The following is an 18,012-nucleotide window of genomic DNA, read 5'->3' as shown; positions in this document are numbered from 1 at the left end:
GGCCTCCAGGAATGCGGTCTGCGGAGAACTAGCTGCAAATATCTCTCCACATCCCTACATGAGACAGAATAACAGCCTCCCAGAGATGTCCACATTCTAGTCTGTGGCACTTATGTATACATCAAGTCACATGGCAAAGGAGAATTAAGGCTGCTAATCAGCTAGCCAAAGAGAGAGCCAGAGAGGTGGCAGTGTGACAAGGCATCGGCCCAATGCTACTGGCTTTGCAGATGGAGGAGGGAGGCCGCAAACCAGGGAAAGCAGGTGGCCCCTAGAAGCTGGAGAAAGGAAAAAAAGGATTCTTCCTGGGGCCTCCACAAGGAACACAGCCCTGCCAACACATTTATTTTCAGTTCATTGAGACCTCTTCCTGACTTCTGACCTCCAGAACTGTGACATAATAAATTTGTGTTATTTTAAACCACTAAGTTTGGAGTAATTTGTTACACCAGTAAAAGGAGATGACAACCCTCATTGCCGAGGTAAGGACGTAACTCATAATGCTACTCCTAGCTCCTTTCTTCTACTGAGTCCTGAGGCCATTGACCATCCTAGGCTCAGAGCATCATCCCAGTCACATTTTTCCAAGTCCCCAGGCATATATTTTATACTACAATGGCTACACTGCAGTATTGCAATGGGTAAAACAGTGGTTGGCTGGAGCAAACTCACACTAACTTGTCAGGGCAAACTTAAATTTTTAGAAATTGTGCAAGCCAGTTATTCAATACAGCCATCATTAAAAATTAAATTATAGGTCAGCCTGGGTGGCTCAGCAGTTTAGCGCCACCGTTAGCCCAGGGTGTGGTCCTGGAGACCCAGGATCAAGTCCCACATCAGGCTCCCTGGATGGAATAGAGCCTGCTTCTCTCTCTGCCCGTGTCTGTGCCTCATTCTCTCTCTGCCTCTCATGAATAAATAAAATCTTTTAAAAACTTAAATTATATAAACGTATAATTAAATAAGTTATATTATAAACATAAATACTTAAAACTCATCACTTTTTTATTTTGCTATATCAAAGTTAACCATTATCTGTGCTCTAAAGGCATTTACTTTTAGTGTATCTCTGTGATGCAGTTACTATATAATGGTGTGTTATGCATAGGTTTATAATTCTGCATTTAGTGGCATGATGTTGGTAGCTGTACCTGGCCATGATGAGAGTATTTACAGTTTATGATGGGGAAAAAAGCAAATACTACTTAATCTGGGCTTTCCCCCAGTGCTACGTTGGCCACCTGTGTATAGGGGCAGGTGACATCTGATTGTGGAGTGCTGCCTGTTACTGCAGTGTGTTCTTCATATGTCTCCTAACAAAGGCCGTGAACACCTGTACAAGGCAAGTCCCAGGAACCGCTGATGCAAAATTCATCTGCGAGACCCCTTGAGGCCTCACAGGGTCTGAGTCTAATTCATCTTTGCTTTCCTGAAGGAGTGAGTGCTCAATAATTGTCAACTGAACAAAGAGATGAATCCGTGGTTTTTTTCAGAGTTAAAAAGTGATACATAGGGCACCTGGGTGGCTCAGCCGGTTAAGCATCAGACTCTTGTTTTTGCCTCAGATCATGATCTCAGGGTCCTGCAATCAGCCCTACATAGGGCTGGGTACTCCATGCTCCGCGGGAAGTCTGCTGGACATTCTCCCTCTCCCTCTGCCCCTCCCTTGCTCACACTCTTTCTCTCTCAAATAAATGTCTTAAAAAACAAAAAAGTGAAACCTAACCTGAATAGAGCCCGTGGGTTACACAATGACTAGTACTCTTTACTCTGTAACTATTTAATTATTATGAAATTAATTAAATGTCATTATTAGTTCATTAACTTAATTCAATAGGAAATGTTCCATCAATGTTAGTAACTATTATCATTACAATTATTACTCTTTTTAAAGATTTATTTATTTTAGAGAGACAGAGTGTGTATACACGTGAGTGGGGGGAGGGACGGGGGAGGGAGGAGAGAGAGAATCCTTCAGCAGAGTGTGGCTCGATTCCAGAACCCTGAGATCATGACCTGAGCAGAAATTCAGAGTCCACAGCTTAAGTGACTGAGCTGCCCACATGCCCCAATAATTGTTACTCTTTAGCTCACAGTCTCTCCAGGTCCATTGACAGGTCAGTGTTCCTCTATCTCATGCACGATTTTCTTCAAGTGAAGCGAGGGAATTCTTATGCTTTGAGGAACACTTGATTAGGAGAGCTTTTCTTGTCAGAACCTTTTTAAGTTTCTAACAATCAATAAGCCAAACTAAAAATTTTCACTAGCACATTATAGACAAATAGTGAAGTATTTTTCTTTCCTGTCCTACACAACAGTGAAGGAAGATTGTTAAGGAAAGTTTCCTTTTTACAGAAGAATCCCATGTGATAAATGTGGAGGGTTGATAGAATTTTTAAACACATTAACATTTTGCAATCCCTAACAAAAATTCAAGGCAAAGATGATTCAAAACAATTAGATACGGGGTTGATGGGGGACATTTACACTGGGGGGGGATCAGTCTTAGTGTCTTAATTGGGAGTGACATAACCGTGTCACTTATGTACCTTCCAATGAGTTGTAGGATGGAGTACACGACATCACTTCTGAAGCATTCTTGCTGAAGGATTTAAACTGAATCCCATCCAGGTTTTTTTTTTTTTTAAGACTTTATTTATTTATTTATTTATTTATTTATTTATTTATTTATTTATTTATTTATTTATGAGAGACACAGAGAGAGAAGCAGAGACACAGGCAGAGGGAGAAGCAGGCTCCATGTAGGGAGCCCGATGTGGGACTCGATCCCAGGACTCCAGGATCAGGCCCTGGGCTGAAGGCGGCGCTAAACTGTTGAGCCACTGGGGCTGCCCTCATCCAGGTTTTTAAATCAAACTTCTAGTTTATAGGCAACCCAGGGGTAGAGGGACAAGGTAGGGAACACCTCAGGGAAGCTGCTGGACGTAGGCAGGATGCAGAACAGTCAGTCGACCAGAAAGTGGTAAAGCAGAGTGTGCTCAGGAGAAGAGACTCGGGGTTTCCTTTAAGTGAAACATACACATTCACTGTGGCAAGGTATTCTACTCCGGGGTACTTCCCCAGGAGAAATGAAAACATACGCCCACAAAAAGATCAATACAAAAATATCCATAGCAAGGGCAGCCTGGGTGGCTCAGTGGTTTAGTGCTGCCTTCAGCCCAGGGTCTGATCCTGGAGACCCGAGATCGAGTCCCACGTCAGGCTCCCTGCGAGGAGCCTGCTTCTCCCTCTGCCTGGGTCTCTGCCTCTCTGTGTGTGTGTGTGTGTGTGTGTGTGTGTGTGTGTGTGTGTGTGTCTCTCTCATGAATAAGTACATAAAATCTTTAAAAAAATATCCATAGCAGCTTTTTTCACAGTAGCCCACACTGGAAAGTACTCCAATGTCCAGCGGCAGGACTGTGCACAAGCAAACTGTGGTACGTGTGTAAGATAGAATGTAACTCACAATAACAGAGACCTTTAACAACAGGGATGAACGTTGAAAATATTATGCTGAGCGCAAGTAGCTACATAAAACAAGAAAGAGGCAAAACTCATCCATGGTGAGAGAGATCAGAGTAGTGGTTGGGGGCGAAGGGAAAGTTGTCTGTGAAAGCATAGGGGGAAACTTTCTGGGGTGATGGAAACATTATCTTGATAAGGATATGGGCTACCAGGTGTATGCATTTATCCAAACTCTCCGACCTATATGCTTAATACCAGTGCATTTCTGTCTGTGTAAAGATAAGTTAATTAAGACGGAAGGAGGGAGGGAGGTTGAGAGAAGGAGAGAAAGTAAGAGAGAGGGAGAACCAAACAACCAAATGTGGTGCGTGGACTCCTTGGAGTCACAAACTGTTGCAAAAAGAGAGTTTTATATTCAAGGAGACTTAAATGTGGACTGTATGGGCGTGTAGATGACTCCAAGGGATTATGAATTTTTAGATGTGAAAATGGCATGTGTTCATGTAAGAAAATGCCCAGTTTTTAGAAATGCATACTGAAATATTTAGGGTACAGTAACATGATGTCTAGGCTATAATATTTAAGGGGGGAAAGCAACTAAAAAACCTTAATGGGATATAAAAAGGGACCGTGCCAAAATCTTGATAGCTCTGGAACCTAGGCAGTGAGTATATGGGGATTCACTGTACTATTTTTGTCCATATTTGAAATTTCTTGTAGTAAAAAAAAAAAAAAAAAAAAAGTAAAAAAAAGAACTGTTCTAATTAAACAGAGAATGTAATACCCACAGTGTGAAAGAGAGTATATGGAATCTCTCAAGTTATGTTCTCTTTTCTTATCAAACCAGAGATCAATTTTCCTTCTTTTCTGTCTTGGCAGATTTTTTGCTTTGATTAAAATTCACATTTTCCAAAGATCACAACTATAAAAGGATTATATTAATCACACTTATTTTATATTTGAACCAATCAATAGTTATTGAGAAATAATATTAATATGACCTCCAGAGAACGTTCCAATAGCAGCACCTACGCCCACTTAACTTTCCTACCCAGGGAAGGAAGGAGTCACTGGCTCACGATTCTTCCTGCCTAGTATGATCGCGTATCACCACCAGGAGGCGCGTCCTCACCGAATTTAGGAAAGATAAAATCAGTCCCACAGTCTGAGTAGCTGGTAACCAGTCCTCTGGCGCGCCCATAACCAGAGTTTCTAATTGTTTAGGCACGTCTCTGGTGACCTCATCCCACTACACTTGAGTCTTTTTGAGGAAACAATTAGCCTGTTTGAACAGAACAGGTAAGGCAAATTAGTAACTGGAAAATTACTAAGTCGTTCTACAGGACGTGTTGGGACATCCTGTGGTCCCTTGAGGCTTCCAGTTAGGGTGTGGACCTTTTTTCTTCACTTGATGGTTGGGAGAGGAGAGAATCATGCCTCTCAGCTTGGTGCAGCCCCTTTGTTGTCCTGGGGAGACTGGGCAGCCAAAGCAGAAATGGAGCTGGCCTTCGTGGACAAGGCTTTGCTGGCACAGACAAGCCTTCCTCCTCACCCCTCCCTGGTTCCCAGCACCCTGGGAGGCCACTGACCGGCAGCTTTCAGAAGCCTCTGTGTGGGGAAGACCCCAGGCTGGGACCTGCTTTAAACTGCCTTGTGCTCTACAAACCCAGGGAGCTGATTGTCCTGGGCCCTCGGCTCTGTCTGGCCATTTGCTGAAAGACCGGTGGGTTCTAGGCCACTTTGCTACAATTTGGAATCTAAAAAGTAAAAGAAAGCCCCAAACTCACAGAAAAAGAGATCAGACTTATGGTTAACTGGTGGGGGTGGGGGGGACAGGTATTTGGAGAAAGTGGTTAAAAGGCACAAACTTACAGTTATAAGATAAATAAGTACCAGGGATATAATGTATGACACGATGATTATGGCTAACACTGTTACGTATGTTTGGAAGTAGTTAAAAGAGTAAATCCTAAGAGTTCTCATCACAAGAAAAAGCATACAAACATGTAAAACTTTTTTTTATCTATATGAGATGATAAATTTTAACTAATTGGGTGATCATTTCATAAGATGTGTAAGTCAAGTCATTATGCTGTACATCTTAAACTTATTCACTGCTGTATGTCAAGTATATCTCAATAAAATGGAAAGAAAAAGAAGAAAAGGACCCAAGGAAAGTGGCACCAGAGTGAAGAATGTGTGTGGGGACAAGGAACTATCCTGAAGCCCCCGGATCACACCACTGAGGCAGCTGTCTTCTTTCCCTGTACTTAAAGCTGACACTACTTAGCCTGGGATCAAAAATCAGAGGTTTGAAAGGTGAGAGAAACAGCCGGGGAGAGGGAGAGTGTGAAGAGCAGAATAGAAAGAAATCATAACCCGTCTACTCAGAGCTCAGAGCACAGAAGACTCCCTTCTGACCCCACGCTCAGTGCTGCTCCATGATCGCTCCCCATCCATCCTTCCCTGCCTCAGGCCTTCCCAGCAGCACCATCACGGGGGGCAGGGGGAGAGCTCCAGATGAGAAGATGAATCTGTGTGAGGATCGTGTTCTGCCTACCATTCATGTGTACACGCATGTGCTCAGTTAACAGCTTGCAGTGGGGGTCGCGTGTAGGCAGAGGTGCTGGAGGTGCCATCCAGTGGGGGAGGCAGTCCTAAGAGAATCATCATGATATCGCAGAAGCACTTCAGAGCTGCAGGTATAATGTGGAGGAAAAGAATCAGGACAAATTATGGATGGAGAGAAGGAGAGCACAAAGCTCAGGGAAGGTTTATTAGAGAGGAGGTAGGCATGTGGAGATTCGGTCAGTCAGTTAGCCAAGAGATGCTTACTGAGGGCCTTCTGGGAGCTGGGCACTGGATCACATCCATGGAGAAAAGAGTCCAATGCCTGCCCTCGTGGAGAGGGCATTTGGAGGGGGGAGGGGGGCCCAGACTGTAAATAATAAACAGAAGCAATAAGTAAATTCTATAGTAGTTAGAATGCTGTGGGGGGAAGTAGAACAGCTAAGGTCGGGGTTGGCTTTTATGGTGAAGAAGTCAGGTAAGCCTCATTGAGGAGGTGACATTTGGGCAAGGACTTCCAGGAAGAGAAGGAATACGCAACCCCTGGGGTGCTGGCATGTGTGACGAAGGGGAGGGAGGCCAGTGTGGCTGGAGCGAAGGAGTAGGAGACAAGGTCAGACCTCAGAGGCCTTGCAGGCGGTCACAACTTTGGCTCTTACCCTGAGGAAAAGAAAAAAAAAAAAGAAGAAGAAGAAGCAGCAGCAGCAGCCCCAGCCCTGTTTTTTTTTGTTTTTTTTTGTTTTGTTTTTTTGTTTTGTTTTGTTTTAGCATTTGCCAATTTCTGTGGTGTAAATACACCACGGCCAATTGTAAGCTACTGACATGACACCACCGAACACAGAGAGCATGCGCAGGAGTGCCTCTCAGCCCAATCTTGGCTTTGGATAGTTTTGTGCAGGGTATGACATGATCTGACTTCCGTGTTAAGAAGGTCACTCTAGCTGCTGTGTTGAGAGCAGGCTATGAGTGGGTGGGAGGGCAAGGGCAGGAGTCAGGGGGCCATTTAGGAAGTGAGCGTCATGATTGATGTGGGGGACAGTCTCAGAGATTAGCCATAGTGGAGACAGTAAATCCTAGGCAGACTCTGGGAGTATTCTTTTTTTTTTGGGGGGGGGGGGCGTATTCTGAAGTAGATATACCGAAATCTACCTAGATTCCTTGGCAGACTGGATATGGGGTGTGAGAAAAAGAAAGCAATAATACATGATGCTCTGAGGTTTAGAAGATTTGGGGGGCGATGCAAGGAAAGCCATTCCAGGCATAGGGAACACACCTGAAAGCCATGTATTTGAGAATAAGAAACAAGGTCATGTGGCAGTGAGCCAGTTATGAGCCAGTTATGACCTTCTGGCCAGGTGCATCACGGAGAGGAGCCAGGATCCAGGCTGTGGCAGTGGAGAGCCACTAATGGGGCTTTAGCAGAGAAGTATGTGAGTAGGTTCATGGTATTAAAAAATAGCTGGAGAAGCTGGAGGCAGTGAGACCAGTTAGGAAGCTATATCACTGGTCCAGGAGAGACCGTGGGAGTCTCATCAGAACAGTGGTGGTGAAACTAAAGGGAAGACAAAGAGGTGAGTCTGAGGGTCATGGCACCAGTTCCAAGGCTAACCTTGAACACATGTGAATCATGATTACCGTGGGTACTCCGTACATGTTCACTTAATAACTAATCAGCTAATTGGTATGTCTTATCCATACAGAGCTTCTCCCATCCTCCCACTTATTTCCCAAGTTAATGTCTTTTCCAGAGGACAAATACATTTTATTATATAAAAATATGGTTTGGGCACCTGGATGGCCCAGTGGTTGAGCGTCTACCTCTGGCTCAGGTTGTGATCCCTGCATCCTGGGATCGAGTCCCACATCAGGCTCCCCGCTGGAAGCCTGCTTCTCCCTCAGCCTGTGTCTCTGCCTCTCTCTCTCTCCACGTCTCTCATGAATAAGTAAATAAAATCTTTAAAAAATATATGGTTCAAATGCTCATGTGCTTGTGAAGGATCTGAAAGTGTTCTCACTCTTAGTCTAGGGGGTGTTTGCACAGGTGTACTCATTGAAAGGTTCTTCAAGCTGTACAATGCACATTTGTGCACCTCACTGGGTATATGTATATACCTATTGATTGGCCATCTTGACTCGTTTTACCATATCAATGACAGAACACAGACCCCTTCCTTAGACCGAGCCCTCATTTCCAGGTGGGAGAAGAAGCCATTAGTATTGGGCTAGAACAGACAGAGGGAAGGGTAGTACACAGAACATGAACAACCTGTCAACTTTACCCACTAGTTTGCTATTGAAAATTCACGTGGCTGGGGTTATCTGTAACATCCAAACCTTTCAACTTAAGTAACACCTTAAAGTGTATGTGATGTGAGGGACCCTGTGTTGGTGGCTGGCCTACAACACAAGACTCAGGGAACCCAAATTTACCTCTTATCAAAGTGATGGGGGACCATCCCAAGACACCATTTTTTATAACACCATAAGCCTCTGTCATCAGCCTCGTGGTCCACCTGTCCCAGAGAAAATGGACTTTTTTGGTCCTTCACATTGCCTCCCACCCCACCGGGTGCCTTCACTTCTCCTCCAAGGCAGAGCACATGTGCACCTCTTCCACAGAGCTTTCAGCACAGCATTTGTAGCCACAGACCCATAAACTGCTCCAGATGGATCATGAAGTCCAAACCCCACCTACACCGCAAAATCCAGCTGTTACTTACTCAAGTGCAGTCTTGGATTGTTCCTTATACTTAGTAGGTTTGTGTTCCCAGTTATCCTGGAAGTGTGAGTTCAGGAGCTGACCTAGCCAGGGCTGGATTCCTGGGGGCATGAAGGGATAGTTTCTCATCTTAGATACTGATCCCCACCCCAAAAAGCAAAGAATAGATGACTGCCTTTCATGCTCACATTCCGAGGAGAGTATTCATTCATCTCCACCAGTTGGTCTGCCTGTAAAAGACCCAGAAGAGAGAATGTGTGTGCATGCACACGCACATATGTGCCTGTGTGTAGCTGTGTCGGTTTTGAGGCTATAAACATATTAATAACTATAATTTACTATTAGATGCCCACTGGGCACCAATAACTTGATACTCTCATTGAATCCTCACAACAGCTCAGTGAGGAAAATGTTCTTATGGATTTGCTGATTAAAAAATCTGTTACAGGCTAGTTGTGGGAATGACATATGAGACTTCATTTTCTCTTTGGAGACGTTTGATGATTTTTATAGCTAGGCCATATTTTTTTTACACTTAATTACTTTTTTAAAAGTTTTATTTATTTAACTAATCTCTATACCCAACATGGGGCTGGAACTCACAATCCCAAGATCAAGAGTCGCATGCTCTTCTGACTGAGCCAGCCAGGCACTCCTCTACTTTATCACTTTCATGAGATTACACTGGCTGTAATTCAGACTAAGTTATTTGTGATGATCAAGCTTAATAAGACAAATACTAATGCATTTCTGCATTTAAACATTTTTAATGAATGGTGATATTATTCGTGAATAACTCTACACCAAATGATTTTACTAACATTTTATAATTTCATAAAATTATTTGCTCTCATGTGTAATTGCTAGATCATGAAAAAGAAGTTTTGAGCAAAAGAGAAAATAATGAAAGTAATAATGTCTGTTACAAATGGGTATTCAGGGTGCTTTGGCAACTGGTCCTCAACTTTCCCTCAACAATAGAGATCATTAAATGCCTCAGTTGCTATCCCAGTACTCAGGGAAGTAGAGACTCACCCAGGGTCACACGAGTTCAGTCTCTTGATTCTCTTTGTCTACCACTTGTGGGAATAAATACAGCTGTCTCTGTCCTCAGTGTGGGCGTGAGCTGGGGCCTGGGCTCCTTGCTGTTCAGGTTGGAAATCCCCAGGAAACAGTCATCACAGAAGCAGCACTAAGCCAGGAGCAAAACGAGGATGAATCTTTCTAAAGAAATGTTATTCCAGAGTTCACACTGGGACTATTGCTGACTGGCCCTCACTTGCTTTCTGGACCTGAGCACATTTCACAACAAAGGATTTTCTGGGGATGAAGATTCCAAAAAGTAACTCGAAAAGAAGCCTGACAGTCACGGGATGGTCATCAGGTGAATGCCTCACTTAACCACATCCTCAGAAATAATGACACCTTCGCCCCTGTTTGGTTTCTGTCGTCCTGGCAACAGCCCTCTCTAACCAGTGCCTATCCCGGCACCTCTGGGAGAAGACCAGCCAAGGGCTGGCTCGGGAAGTTTGACAAAGGTATCTCCCAGTCTGAAGTGGGTTGAGATTTATCTGGGGAGAAGGTAAAGATTTAACCCCCTGCCCAACAAGGATTGTCCTTATTTGTTTCATACCCCTCCTGGCAGGGGGGGAGGGGGTACTGGGGTGTCAAGGAAGTAGGCCATGCCCCTGCCACCCCCTGCCCAGGAACCGAGTGATGGAATTTTAAGGGGGATTTGTAGTTCCTCAGTTGTTTCACAGATGAGGAAACACACACAGAGCGGTTAAATTACCTGCCCAAAGTCACAGAGCTGCTGACTGTCGTCTGCTCCAGCGACCTGCCCCGGAAGATCCGCCACCCGCCGGTTTGCACAGGGCCCCCTGTCCCCCTGATCTGCCCGTGCCAAGCTCATAGGAGACACTGCCGCTTTGTGTCGCCCTCCTTGGCACAAGATGAAATCAGGTGGTCCCCATTCTTCCTGTTCCACTCCGCCAAATCTCCCTGCACACACTTCCTGTGCACAAAGCCAGCTCGCCAATTATCTGCTCCAATTAAGGAGTGTGAGATGTGGTTAATTCCGTCGCTCCGGAGGGGTGACCAAGGCGATCGGCGGGCTGGCCATGCTGGCTGCAGGTGCCCTCAGTGCCCTGGCACTCCTCCCCTACCCCCAGATGGCCATTGTGGTTCCCTCACCTCCCCGCTCTCTCCTTTCTCAGTCCCTGGAGTTCCAGAACTGTGCCTTGCTCTCCCTCCCCCTCTGTCAACACAGAGTTCTGGCCTAATTCTGTGTCCTCTGAAAAACTAATGTGTACGGAGTTGTCGGTGGCGGATCACGGATTAACACTCAACTCTCTCGGAGATAATTAGCTCTCAAATGGCGGTGCACATGATGCATCTTCTGCACTTATGCCTAAAGCCTGGCTTGCCACAGATAAATGTAAAAAAAAAAAAAAAAGGCCTCTTTTGCTTGACGCATAGACCCCAAACACTCATCTCTCTACTGCCAGTCCTTTCTGCCTTTTCACACGAAGGCAAAGAAAGCAGATGGAGGCTGAGTGTGTATGAGTTAGGACGACAGACACTGGCAAGACCAATGCCCTCCTCCCCACTTGATGGAACACACTTTATGATCCTGACATGAAATACATAGATAATATGACCTACCTACCACACACCTTCTCAAAAATAAAATCAGCATAATGCCTTGACTGGAAAGATTCAAAGAAGAAATAAAAGGGTGGTAATTTGTAATAAAGCAATATGGATTTCAACATGGAAATGCTTAGGCTCAACTATAATAGAAGATAAAACAAAGGAGTCAGTGTTGTAATTGTTGATACACTCACCACGGATGGGACTATATGCTTAGACCAATATAGTGTGTTACACTGCATACAATTAGCTGCCATTGGTGATATAATTTTGCAAATAGTGAAATCTTTGTAATGTTCCAAAAAACAGTATAAATTTTTTTTTTTAAAGATTTTACCTATCCAGGGGCACCTGGGTGGCTCAGTTGGTTGAGCGTCTGCCTTCAGCTCAGGTCATGATCCCAGGACCCTGGGTTCAAGCCCTCTGGGATCAAGCCCCACATCAGGCTCCCTGCTCAGCAGAGACCCTGCGTCTCCCTCTCCCTCTGCCTGCTGCTTCCCTTGTTTGTGCTATCTCTCCCTCTCTCTCACCCTCTCTCTCTCAAATAAATAAATAAAAATCTTTTTAAAAGAAAGATTTTACCTATCCATTTGAGGAGAGATACTGAGCCACCCAGGCACCCTCCAAATTTTCGTTTTACAAGGCAGTCACATTCCTGGAAAAAGTAGGTATATCTGAAACCATGCAAAAATACATTTATTTGTAAAATGCAATTATGTTTAAGACACAGGTAATTATAAACATTTTGTTGCTGTTGTTTTAAATCTCTATGAATATCTGGGACAAGACATCTCAGGCTCTTGGTAACTAAATACAAGTAGTGCCGTATATTGTGACAATAAAAACACATCTCCCCTCCAAAAAAATTTACAAAGTGCTCCTAGCGGTACTACTGTGTCCTTCACCCCATAGAAAGTCATTCTATTAGCAATTACCTTTAGCCTTTACTAAGAGAATCCTCAAGTGACAGTAGTTAAACAAATAGGGGTTTGCTTCTCTCTCAAGTAAAACAAAGCTTGGAAGCAGGCAGCGTTGGGCTGGTCTGTTCAAGTCTCCTATCCTTTCTGCTTTAATATCCCTAGTATTGATTTTCGACCTCAAGTTTGTGGCTGCAGAATGGCTGCTGGAGCTCCAGCTATTGTGTCTGTGATCTGAAGAAAGAAGCAAGGAAGTCAGGAAGATGGATAAGGATCCTTTAGGAATGGTTCTGGAAGACCCACCCAGCAGCTTCCTTTCTATCTGTCCTCAAAGCAGGTCTGGAAATGAAATTTTTTAGTTAGAGGCTTTACTGTCTCTAATAATAATATTGGTTCTATAGTAAAGAAGCAGGAGTGAATAGACATTGGGTAGGCAGACAGCCATTCCTGCCATATTGTTTCTTTCACCCACTGACAATATCCGGGGAACCTGCCAAAGCCCCAAATGCAGATTCAGCCCACAGATCCGAAGAGAGGTATTCAACCTTTTGAGTTCTTTGGCTCAGGGTCTCAAGCTTCTAATGGCTTCAATTTTTGCCTGCTATTTCACCCAACGGAACACAGTGGCCTCATTACAATGATCAGTTCTTACTGGACCCTGGTACTGAATGAATCCGGGGACAGTAGATCTAAGCAGGGGCTCAAAACCCAAAATCTGCCTGAACTTATAGTGTGAGAGCATAAGATGACAGTGGTTGTTTCTCACTTTTGATTTTAGTCATTCGAGTATATGTATGTGTGTTTGCTTTACAGAGTTGGTGCCAACCCCTCTAGAATTTTCCTAGAAGAGTTTTGCTCAGTCTTACAAACATGTATTCCATTGACTGCCTTTCTCCTGCTGCGTGCCAGGGATGCAAGATGAAGCCAACAAAGGCTCTCCCCTGGAGAGCTCTCAGCCTGGGCGCAGAGTGGGGGTGCGGTGTGGTGAGGAATGGCAGAGACAGGCCACTGCACTCCAAAGTGGTCAGTGCAGTGCACACTTAGTAGGTGCTCAATAAATAGTTGTATTTTGACCTGTAATCTTTATTGAGATGCTTGGAGATAAATCCATGCTCTTCGAGGCTGAGACTTCCTGGGACGAGGAGTTACTCACATTGCTTCTGTTGCCAAATGCTCTGTTTTTCCTTCCATTTCACTCAGTCAGCTCTACCCTAGAATAAGTTCCTGAAATATGCTTTTATGATCAACCTTGCAGAAACCCTTCTTGTGTTGAAGCCATGCCAAAACTCTTGGAACTGGGAAATATCCAGAGATATGCAAAGATAAAAAAAAATAATAATCTCGGGAAATTCCTAGTTCTTTCTTAGTCTCAAAATCCCTCCAGAGGGCAATTTGGCAAGAATTTTCAAAGTTTTAATGAAATGTTTATACCTTTTGACCCTGCAGTTCCTCTTCTAAGAATTTATACCAAGAAAATAATTAAGGATCTACACAAAGATACAAAACTAAGGATATTTGTTAGAGACTGGTTTATAACCATGAAAGACTGAAAAGCACCTAGATGTGGTTGTTTGCAATGTTTTCTAACAAAAAATAGAAGATCAGTGACTATAGTACAATCCATACAACAACACTGCATCTACTTGAAATAATTCATTGAACAATTTTATATTGATTACTTGCAATATGCCAGGCATATAAATAGAAGGATACATTACTAAATAAACAGACAATGTGGATCTCACATTCTGGCTATGGGCCATAATTGTATTTATTGGCATGAAAATATATATTTAGGATATATCATTAAATGAAAAAAGGCAAGTTACAAAATCATTAAGAATGAAGATGATACTGATAATAGATAATACACTAGCACATTTATTATGTGCCAAACATCAAGTTAGGAGCTTTACATACACTTGTCATTTTATCTATCTAGGAACCCAATATGATCCATTGCTTGTTTAAAAATAATTTTTATGGGGCACCTGGGGGGCTCAGGGCTTGAGGGTCTGCCTTCAGCTCAGGATGTGATCCCAGGATCTGGGGATCAAGTCCCACATCAGGCTCTCCCAGGGAGCCTGCTTCCCCTTCTGTCTATGTCTCTGCCTCTCTGTGTGTCTAGTGAATAAATAAATAAAATCTTAAAATAAATAAATAAATAAATAAATAAATAAATAAATAAATAAAATACTTTTGATATTCATTCTGTTTTGTTGAATAAGACAGGCACAAGGGCAATACTAAAGCAGCTGTTTCCTTTCTCCCACATTTACTTTGGACCTGGTCTCTGGATTTGTCCTTTTGCAGCGTGTGGGTGGAATCTCAGGCAGGTCTCAAAGCATTTCTGGTCCCTTTCAGTCAGTTGGACAGTCTTACTCTGAGAATTAAAACGTCCTGGGTGGGGGGGTGCGGCATCTTCAGCAGCAGGCACAGTCCTGGACCACGTTGGCTCCTGCGGGTGTCCCACGTGCACCTCTGCAGCCTCTTTCTCTGGCAGGTGCTTCTGCAGGCTGCTCCCAAGATTCCTCGTGGAGGACTGTGTCTCTCACAGCCGAAAGCTTCCCGTTGTCTTAGCCCATGCGGTCTCTGGCAGTCCCCCTTCCACTTTCTCCTTTGGGCCCTTTGCCCTACTGCTCAGGAGTTTTGTGGGGCGGTTCCCTTTTAAAAAGACCCCGGCCAGCTCCCTCCTCAGGTTCCCAGGGTCCCAGTGAAGCTGATGCATCTCTGCCTGCCACCAAGGAAGGCCAATCCTTTCCCCTCGCTGTTGTGCAGACTTAGGCACAGCTACAATCTCTCACCTGTGAGCATCTCTTGGCAAAAGGCAGACATCAGTCCCCAAGCTCTAGGAAGCACACATCTAGCTCTCTGGGTCTCCTCAATGGTCTCCCACTTGGCTTGGGATGAGGGGCTGCACTCTTCTCCCCCTTGGAGGTGGCAGGCTCTCCATAGAATTTTCTTTCACTGCTCTTCAGCCCTCACTGTTATAGGCTAGAAGGGTGATTGCTCAAAGCTGGCAGAGCTTGTTTCATGATCTCTCAGTTTACCTGTGTCAGTTGAACAGAAGTCATACCACCTTAATTAGGATATTTGGGATATAGGATCCTTGGGTACCTATTGTATTGTTATCAACCTTCAGGGCTTCAGCCGAAAGTAAGCACAAAGTCTCATTTTAAATCCTGTTACAGGGACGCCTGAGTGGCTCAGTGGTTGAAGGTCTGCCTTTGGCTCGGGTCGTAATCCCAGGATCCTGTGATCGAGTTCCACATCGGGCTCCCTGCATGGAGCCTGCCTCTGTGCCTGTGTCTCTGCCCCTCTCTCTGTGTCTCTCATGAATGAATAAATAAAAATCTTAAAAAAAATAAATCCTGTTACATTCCTGCATTATGTGCATGTGTCTAAAGGTTTCACTGCAAAATGGTACTAGTTATCTTCAGATCATGGAGTTGTTTTCCTCTTTTGTGCTTATCGGCTCTTCACTTGTACCTGCATTGAATATATATTAAAAGAAAAACTATTCTTAAAAGGAAAATATTCTTCCATGTGCAAAACAACAAATCAAAACAAAAACCCTAGACACAGATATCATACCTTTCACAGAAATTATCACAGACCTAAATGTAAAATGCAAAACTGTAAAACTCCCAGAAGAAAACACAGGAGAAAACCTGGGTAACCTTAGGAATTGTGGTGACTTTTAGATACAACCCCAAAGGCACGATCTATGAAAAAAACCATCAAGAAGCTGGACTTCATTAAAATGAACACCTTTCTCTCTGCAAAACCCAACATCAAGAGAATGAGAAGACAAGCCATAAAGAGGGAGAAAATATTAGCAAAAGAGACCTCTGATAAAGGACAGGTCTCCAAAATATACAGAAAATTCTTAAAACTCAATAAGAAAACAACTGATTAAAAGAATGGACCAAAGGCCTTAACAGACACCTCATCTAAGAAGATAGCAAATAAGCATATGAAAAGATATTCAACATCATATGTCATTAGGAAATGCAAATTAAATCAAGGTAATACTAGCAGCCTTGAACAGATTCCAGTGCTGCCACCCTTGTCCCTGGTGGAGGTAGTTGCTGTGGTAGCTGTGGCCACCCCGGCTAGCCTGACCCACATGGCCGTGTGATGGCTGCTGGCTTATGTCAGGGTGCCACTCTCGTAAGCACCACTGCCTGATTTTTGGGCAGCCACTCCCACCAGCGCTGGCCTACAGATGTTACTCCTGGTGCCAACTTTTGAGGATGTTTCCATTCCTGAAAGGCCTATGCTTGGATTTGTTGAAAGGGCACCACTGTGCCAAAAGGAAGAAGAGAACCTCAATACTTGAGTGACATACGAGGACCTTCTATTAAAGCTACTGAGTTCCCAGAAGGCAGTTTTGGAATCTTGGCACTGGGTGGTAGTTACCTCCATTGGGGACATTTTGAATGATGTGCCTGACAATCTACTGCTCTATGAACCCCAAGAACATGTTTGCCTCATAGAGAGTCAGCCCCTTTCAAGTCCATCACTTGCATGTGGTGGAGGAGGCAAAGGTGCCATTGATCATTATGTGACTCCCGTAGAGGAAGGCTGGTGGTCTCATAGTAGAGATGGGTGTGGGTTGTGAATTCAAAGAGATACAGTGTTTCCTTGACCAGGTTGACCACAAGTTGCCCTTCCCAGCAAAGGCAGTGAACCATGAGACTCTAGGAAAGATGCAGAAAGATCAAGAGGAATGAAAACAGAACAACCAAACCCTCTGGACCTTTGAGCTCATAGCCACAGTCAGCATGCTGGGGATACAGAAAGTCCTAAGCCCGTATGACTTGACCTAGAAGAAGCAGTACTGGGGCAAGCTCCGTATGTCTAAACATGTGTAGTGAGAATATGAGAAATAAATCTAAAAAGGCTACTTGAGAAAGAATCTACATGGTTCTTCCCCTTGGCCTACCCTTAAAGTCTTTGGGTAGCTCTAAAAATCTAACAAAGGAGCAGCATATGAGTAAATGATTTCTGAAAAATTGTGAATATTTGTTGGTTTTTTAAAAGTATGTTATATTTACATTAAAGGAAGTTTGAGTATCACCTCAAAATAACCCAACCAACCAAACCAAAAAGAGTGAGATACCATTACATTCCTTTTAGAATGACCAAAATCTGGAATACTGACAATATCAAGTGCTGGTGAGGATATGGAGAAACAGGAACTTTCATAATTGCTGGTAGGAATGCAAAAATGAAAAAAAAAAAAAAGGAATGCAAAAATGGTACAGCAACTTTAGAAGACAGTCTTATGAAACTAAACATACTTGTACTATATGATCTAGCACTTGAGCCCCTTGGTATTTACCCATAGGAGACAGAAACTTATATCCACACAAAAAACCTGCATATGGATGTTTATAGCAGCTTTATTCATAATTGCCTAAACTTGGAAGCAACCAGGATATCCTTCAATAGGTGAATGGATAAGTAAACCTGGTACATCCTGGCAATGGAATATGATTCAATGCTAAAAATAAATAATCTGTAAACCCATGAAAAGACATGGAAGAAGCTTAAATATATATTACCAAAGGAAAGAAATCAACAGAAAAAGCTATATACTCTACCATTTCAACTAAAACACATTCTGGAAAAGGTAAAATTATGGAGACAATAAAAAGATCAAGGCGGGGGTGTGCCTGGGTGGCT

General features: G+C 43.6%; 1 pseudogene; it reads left to right on the top strand.

Annotated features, from left to right (window-relative positions):
* Positions 1-13,232: 13,232 nt before the first annotated feature.
* On the top strand, positions 13,233-17,198 carry LOC112915392 (large ribosomal subunit protein uL16m pseudogene; annotated as a pseudogene).
* Positions 17,199-18,012: the final 814 nt, after the last annotated feature.

The sequence above is a fragment of the Vulpes vulpes genome, chromosome 16 (genome assembly GCF_048418805.1).
Source record: "Vulpes vulpes isolate BD-2025 chromosome 16, VulVul3, whole genome shotgun sequence".
In the NCBI taxonomy this organism is placed as follows: Eukaryota; Metazoa; Chordata; class Mammalia; order Carnivora; family Canidae; genus Vulpes; species Vulpes vulpes.
This window is presented reverse-complemented; position numbering and strand designations above follow the sequence as displayed.